Genomic DNA, 7577 nt, shown 5'->3' on the forward strand with positions numbered 1-7577 from the left:
GGGAGGATGGGAGGGGGCAAAGTGGGCGGCCGGAGCCACCATTTCGCGGGAGCGGGAAGGTGGGAGGGGCGAGGCGGGCGGCTGGAGGCCAGAGCCGCCATTTCGCGGGGGCGGGAGGGGGCGAAGCGGGCGGCCATTCCAGTGGTGGGAGGGTGGGCCCAGGAGTGGTGGGAGGGTGGTTGGGAGGGTGGGCACAGTTGTGGGTGGCTCCTTGGCCCTGGGAAGAGTGGGAGGGTTGGCCCTGTCCAGTAATCACATCTTCAGGTGTGTGTGTGAGGGGGTGGGCAGTTGGTCCCAGGGAGAAGTGTCCACCTGCAACTCCGCAGGTGCCTCCCAAGCCCCGGCCAGGACAGGGTAGGAGGGTTGGCCCTGCCCAGTAATCATGTTTCTAGTTGTCAGAGGGGTGATGGGCGGTTGGTCTCAGGAAGAGGCAGCCACCCACAAGCATGCAGGTGTCTCCCAGGCTCACATGGGCTGGCCATGGCCCGCAGACCACTCTGTCAGTGAAGGGGGGCCTAGGGACATTCCCAAACCCATGCCTATCATCTCCCCAGAACTCAGTTTCCTGGGTGCACCATCTCTGGATATCTGTTACTCGGCCCCACACTCCAATCCACACATAACTGGCAGGGCATGCGGGGGGTCATCCCAAGGAGGTCTGCCCTGAGTTTGATGCCTCTAGCTTGTCCCGGGTCAGTTCTATATGCTCCAGAACCCATGCCAGACATGTCCCCAAGAGGCACTTTTCTGGGGGCACCTTGTGTGGGGTATGCAACTCACCCCCCCATCCAATCCACATGTAATTTGCAGGGAATGTTGGGAAGCATCCTGGGGAGGGGCTCCATGAGCTTGATGCATCTGGGTCAGTCAGGGTTGGTGCTATGCAGAAACCACGTCTCACATCTCCCCGCAGCACTTTCCTGGGGGCACCTTGCTTGGGCGTTGGTAACTCGGGCCCCCAAATCCAGGGCCTTCTTGATCATGGCACCAAAGCTGTGGGACTTTCTCCCTTGAGAGATTTGTCTGTCCCCTTCTGTTGTTTTCCACTAGTGGGTGAAGACTGATTTGTTTCATCTAGTTTTCCCTCAGTGATCCCTTCTTCCTGACCAATGTTTTAATTGCTGTTTATGTCTTTGTATGTTTATGTTTTTAATTTTTTCAATGATGTGAGGGGTTGATTTTAATGGTTTTAAAATGTGATTTTATCATGTATGTTTTAAATTGCTAGTTGCCTTTGTGATGTTTGTGAAGGCAGAAAGAAATTTTGTAAATAAATAAAGTGTCTGCAGTAAGATGGACAAATTGTCAAAAACTGCCATTTCTCCAAAAGAATGACATATCCATCAGCAGAAATAAGATACATGCCATGGTCCTGGAATGATGTCAGTATCAGTTAGGACAATGAATGATCAAAACTGCCCGTATCAATGGTATATGAAATACAACCCATGGGCCCCGTCCATACGAGCCCATTTGGGCCGGGAGCGGGACGGAACCGGGGCGGAACAAACAGGCGCGATCTCACCTCAACATCTGGCGAGCGTGCCAGCTCCGTCCCCGATCCGTTCCAACGGCCCATACCGCGCCGCAAAAAACAACCACCTCTCTAGGTGGTTGCAACCACTGGTGCGGCGCAGGCAGGGCTGTGGGATCGGCGGCGCGTCCTTGTGCCGCCGCATCCCGGCCCCCAGCCGTACTGCGCATGCCCGAGCATGCGCAGTTCGGCAGCCTCCCCCCTCCCCTCGGACTTTTCCTCCCCGGCATCTGAGTGCCGGGGAGTGCTGCGCCGCGGCTAGGGGATCCGTGGGATCCCGCCGCGGCGTAGCAAGTTTGGAGCGGCTCGGGGGAGCCGGGTTTCCGCCGAACGCTGTTACCTTCCACACTGAAGTGGTACCTATTTATCTACTTGCAATTTCTTGCTTTCGAACTGCTAGGTTGGCAGGAGCTGGAACTAGAGGTGCAGTTCTGATTGGTCGCTGTTGTGGAGCAACCAATAGCGCGTTAGTTCGGAGGAGCCTTTGTCTGGCTCGAAGCTTAACATGGAACGTTAATGCGGTGATTCATGTAAGTCATTTTGAATACACCACATATAGCATAACAATATTGATTTCCACAATGGTTATATAGAAGTGATCGATACAGGACTAAATTTCCCTTTTCAGTATTTTAAATATTGAAATATATAATATTCATAAAAGTGTTTTATTTATGAAATAAATTTAAGTCAGATGACACAAGGAAAGGTGTATTTCTGAAACACTATGTGCCTTACATTTACTTTACATATAGTGAAGAACACTGGAACGAAATGCAGAAGTAGAAATCCGTTATGCAGTCAAAACTGTATATATTACTTTGTTTCTATGGCAATGGATGGAGCAGGAAAAGGACAATTTGGAGCTATTAATCACAGCTATTTTCCTACTCAAGGAGCAGCAACATAACAAAGTCAGAGTGAATATTATTTATTCACCTTTTTTGTTAAAGAGACGAGGCTAGATTCTTTCACCTAATTTAGATACACAAAAATAATAAAACTAGAGTAAGTCTCAAGAGGTCAGTCAGCTTGTTTATGGATATTATTCATGCTTCCCCACCCAAGAAAGTGTCACATGTAAGGAACAGATTTGTTTAGTTTAATGGAGGAATCTAGACAACAAAAATTAATCATACCTTTGCTTAGTAGGGCCTTACAACCTGCTAATTTTAATGTTTTTTATATCACTCCAGAAGCAGAATACAGAATAATCCCTTTGCCACACTGAGGAATTTGTAAAATATTAAGCCTTTACCTGACAAGAATGTTCACAGCAACAAATGAAAGACTCATAGAGAACACAGCAGGTTTAACTAGCAGAAAGCAAATCTGGTTGGCTGACATCATAGCGTTTTTCAAACACAGAGCACTTGTCCTGCCGTTTCTGTCTTGGTGGCTAGCATTAGCATGGTGGTATGACTTTTAAAATCACTGTGTAGAAACTGTTATTGAACTGCGGAAGCTTGGTTGAGAGCTCAGTATTTCAGCTGCACAGCACTTGGTAGTATCTCGGAGAATCTACACATCTCCAAGCAGCACTGAGTAAAGGCTCCAACTCCCCCACACACACACCCACACACAATAAACAGTCACTGGGGGATGAGAGTCTGAGATGAGGAATGATGCATGCATGAGAGAGAGAGAGAGAGAGAGAGAGAGAGAGAGAGAGAGAGAGAGAGAACACCCATGTGAGTTGCTTAACCCTTTCCTTTTGTTGTTCTGCAAACTGCTTTTCTATCCACAAGGGAGAAGATACATATATTTTGTATCATGGGTGGAAGAGCAATTTTTAAGCAGAAAAAAATGATTGGAGAGGAACATACTAAGGAGCTGCACCTCTGCTCAAACTCACAGCCTTCCAAAACTATTTTTTAAAAACACCTTATTGGGATGACTGTTATTCATATCGGCTGTGTAAAGTGTAGTTTGAAGCTCAACTGCAGCTTCATTAAAATCTTCAGTGCAGCCCTAATTTTTTCTAGTAAATCAAAAGGCACCCCAAAACCACATAACTAGAAACTTTAGCACTCACAGATTTAAATGCAATTCCATTGTTTATAAATATGTTCACTACAGGAAAATGACATATGCACACCTCAAAATCAAGAATCTTGTCTTTATTTCTGTTTATTACCTTATTTTCCTAATCTGGTTTGAAAATTAGAAATGTGCAATGTAAAAGACAACCCCTCCCTTCCTTGCCATTCCCTCTGCCTGTGAGGTAGTGGAGAATCTGTGCTCATTAGAGAGGGCTTTGGCTTTTCTCCAGCCCTCTGCTCTTCTTTCTTCAGTAGTCACCACACCTTATGCTCTTCCCTTTCTTTCTCTACCTGCTGTTTGATATACTCTTCCCTCTCTTTCTCTACCTGCTGCTTGAGGCATTGATAGGGTGTATGTGTGTACTGCTTCACACCCCCTCCTCACTGGCTGCTAACTGTAGCCCAATCAGGAGTTTCTGGTCTATGTGTGGATGAGTAGTCAGGCACCCTGGGTGAAATCATTGACCAAAGTCTGGTATCTTTAAAAGAATAAAGATCTTTAGTTACCAAAACACAATTTCAATTTGCTAGAACAATTAAGGGCACCATAAGACTGTATTAAAACATTAGAAGGTGTTACAGAATTAGGAAAAGAAACATCAGACTAACTAAGCTGTACAGTCAGTGCTGTTATCGGGGCATTCCCTTCCCCAGAATGGACAGAAGCAGGGGTCATTTCTTGCAGGAGCGCACAGGAGCGGAGCTCCGGCAGTAAAGAGCCCAGGGGGTGAGCACATGCCACATGCCACAAGCCACACCCCCTGCTCCCAGAAGCCCTCAGTCAGAGCAAGAAACAGCCAGGTAAGCTGCAGAGCCCCCCCCCCCGGCCCAAAACAGTCCAGTGGCACCTTCAAGACCAAGTTTTATTCAGGTACAAGCTCTCTTTCCTCTGTGAGGACAGATCTGCACGCTCCCCCCCAATAGCTAGCAATCCAAAACAGTCCAATGGAGCCTGAGTGGTGGGTGTTGCCCCCTGACACACTTCTGGTGATGTCAGGGGGTGTGGCATATGCAAATAAGTTATGCTAATGAGTTATGCTAATGAGATCCTGCACCTCTTTTTCTACGAAATGACCCCTGGACACAAGCACACTGAAACTTTGCAACTAGAGGCTGGTTAAGACAGACTTCACAGTCCTTGGCTTCTACATCTCTGACAGGGTGTCTAGACATTTTAACTCTTCCTGTCTCTAACAAAATGGTTTCAACTTTGACCTCCTATGAAATTGTGTTTGGCTTTGCACCTTTTCTCCAGTCAAATAAAGATACATGTTCCAAAACCTTCATAGCCCAATTTTTTTTGCAGCCAACTTTTGGCAGCCCCTCACATGATTTTCAAGGCAGGATAAATTCAGAGATGGCTTGTCATTGCCTGCTTCTGCATTGCAACCCTGGTATTCCCTGGTGGGCTCCCATATATATAGTAACCAGGGCTGACCCTGCTTAGCTTCCAAGATCTGATTAGATCAGGCTAGCTGGGCTATCCAGGTCAGAGCTCATGGCCCAACTAAGGATATCCAAATAGCCCTCTATCTTGCTGCTTCATGGCAGGTGAGCAAACAGGCATCTGCATACTGCCTATTTGTTTCCATGAAGAAAACTCATTTAGGGTGCAGTCACCAGGGCTATTTTTGGGCTGAAACGCACTGGAACAGCGTTCGGGCTGACTTCCGAGCCCGCTCCACCCCCTTCCCCTCGGGGGTGAATAGGACTTCAGTGGCTTTAAGAGGGTATTGTAATTCTGTTCAGGATTGCACTGTAAGGCAGGCATCATTTGATATCAGAACTGGTTTTGGTTTTTATGTATTTATGTACTCTATTTTATATATTTTATCTATATTGTAAGCTGTTGAACTCTGTAAGGAAGAAAGACAGCTAATATAAACAAACTCTAGAATATGCTGAGGTAGATATTCACCCTATGACCAAATTGATGTCTGCTGACTTTGAGTGTTAAGGTTGCAAGAAGTATATCTTAAACATCACTTGTCCAGCTGTCACCATTTTGGAAACATTTGGAGGGACGATTTCAACTTAGATTAAAAAACTTATCTCAACATTTCAGTATAGTTTTCCAAGTTCTAGAGTGTTTATTGAGATGTTTGCTTATGTTACTGTTAATGTTACTTTTAAAATAAATATTAATTATTAAAAGTATGAAATTGGAAACTTAAAAAAAATAATGTTTGGTTTTGTCAAAACCGTTTTGACAACTAACAAGGTAAACAGAATAAGAAGGAAAAGGTGGGTGTGGCTGGATGACCACACTTCTGTTAACATGGGAGTGTGGCCTAATATGCTAATGAACTGCACTTTCAGGGTGTGGCCTAATATGCTAATGAGTTTCTGATGTTGGGTGTGGCCTATTATGCTAATGAGTTCCTGTTGGGCTTTTTCTACAAAAAGAGACCTGGCGGTCACACACGCCAAATAAAACGGGGGGTGGGGGAGTGAGGCTATTTCCTCTGGAGGAATTTGACCCACAGTTGCATGATCAAATTCTTAACTGAGGTCTGGAAGAGGCAGCATTGCCATGTGCTGGCCTGCACAGCTGAAGGAGGCCTCCTGTAAAAATCTGTAACCTTCTAAGCTAAGGAGCCTGCCTTATATTTAACAACTGATATGACATGTATAGAGGGAGGGAAAGATGATGTTTATAATTTTATTGTACACCAATATTTATAACTGGCCTGGCTAATTAGATTTATTATGGCTGAGACTAACTGTATTTTATCTTTGTAATCTAACATTAATTAGTTTTTGTATCTTATCTTGTACTCTGTATTTTTAATGCTGTTCTTAGTTCTGTTTGAATATTTTTTATCATTATGGACTCAAACCTTTATTGTGATGGCCTTTGGCTAACCCTAACCCTAGTGGTGCACAAGGTAGTAAGCTGTCCCCATAGTAACCAGGTGCTGGGTAGCAGGAGACACAGAGGCAAGGCCTCAGAACCTGGAAGGGAAGCTGGGAGTCCTGACCCTTCCAGTGAGCAATTCCTACAAAGGTCAGGTGGTGGCACTGGTTGAACACACAGAGAAAAAAGCCCCTCCAGTTGTTGGGAAAACCCAGGAGGTAGGGTTGGGTAGCAGGAGACACAGAGGCAAGGCCTCAGAACCTGGAAGGGAAGCTGGGAGTCCTGACCCTTCCAGTGAGCAATTCCTACAAAGGTCAGGTGGTGGCACTGGTTGAACACACAGAGAAAAAAGCCCCTCCAGTTGTTGGGAAAACCCAGGAGGTAGGGTTGCCAAGTCTGGGTTGGAAAATACCTGGAGACTTTGGGGGTGGAGCCAGGAGAGGGTGTGGTTTGGGGAGGGGAGGGGCCTCCGCATAGTACAATACCATAGAGTCCACCCTTCAAAGCAGCCATTTTCTCCAGGGGAGCTGATCTCTGTTGGCTGGGGATCAGTGGTAAAAGCGGGAGATCCCCAGGCCCCACCTGGAGGCTGGCAACCCTACCAGGAGGGCAAGGTGGAACATGGCCTGCAGGCCAGAGCAGGACTATTCCGCCACAGCTACCAAGGCTGTTTCAACACAGATGACTTGCTCTGCCCTGCTTCCACAACAGCAGTAGATTCTGTGGGAGCTTCCACACAACATAATTGTGCAAAGGAGGCTGAAGTTGGTTCCTTATTCGCACTTCCTTATTCATTCCTTATTCGTTACTTATTCGTATTCGTATAGTCATTCAGAAACACTAGGGAGAGTGAGTTGGAAAGCTCTGAACCCCAAACTAAAGTCTGGACCACCACATATCATATACCCTCACATTCACAGGACTCTCCCCTTCGAGGGGACATATGCGGTGTGCTGGTCCAACGTGCGGTTCTGGTGCCAGCTGCTCCAAAGTGCGGTGACCCCAGGACAAACACACAGGCAGGCACTGGGGCCAGGCTGCACCCCAAAAAAATGGCTGGACCACCCCAAACGACACATCCCCACACTCTGGGGACTGTGCCCTGCAAACCGACATGCAGAGATGCCCGGTCCAAACACCGGTT

This window comes from Gekko japonicus, unplaced genomic scaffold (genome assembly GCF_001447785.1).
Source record: "Gekko japonicus isolate JY-2015 unplaced genomic scaffold, Gekko_japonicus_V1.1 scaffold118, whole genome shotgun sequence".
NCBI classification, from domain to species: Eukaryota; Metazoa; Chordata; class Lepidosauria; order Squamata; family Gekkonidae; genus Gekko; species Gekko japonicus.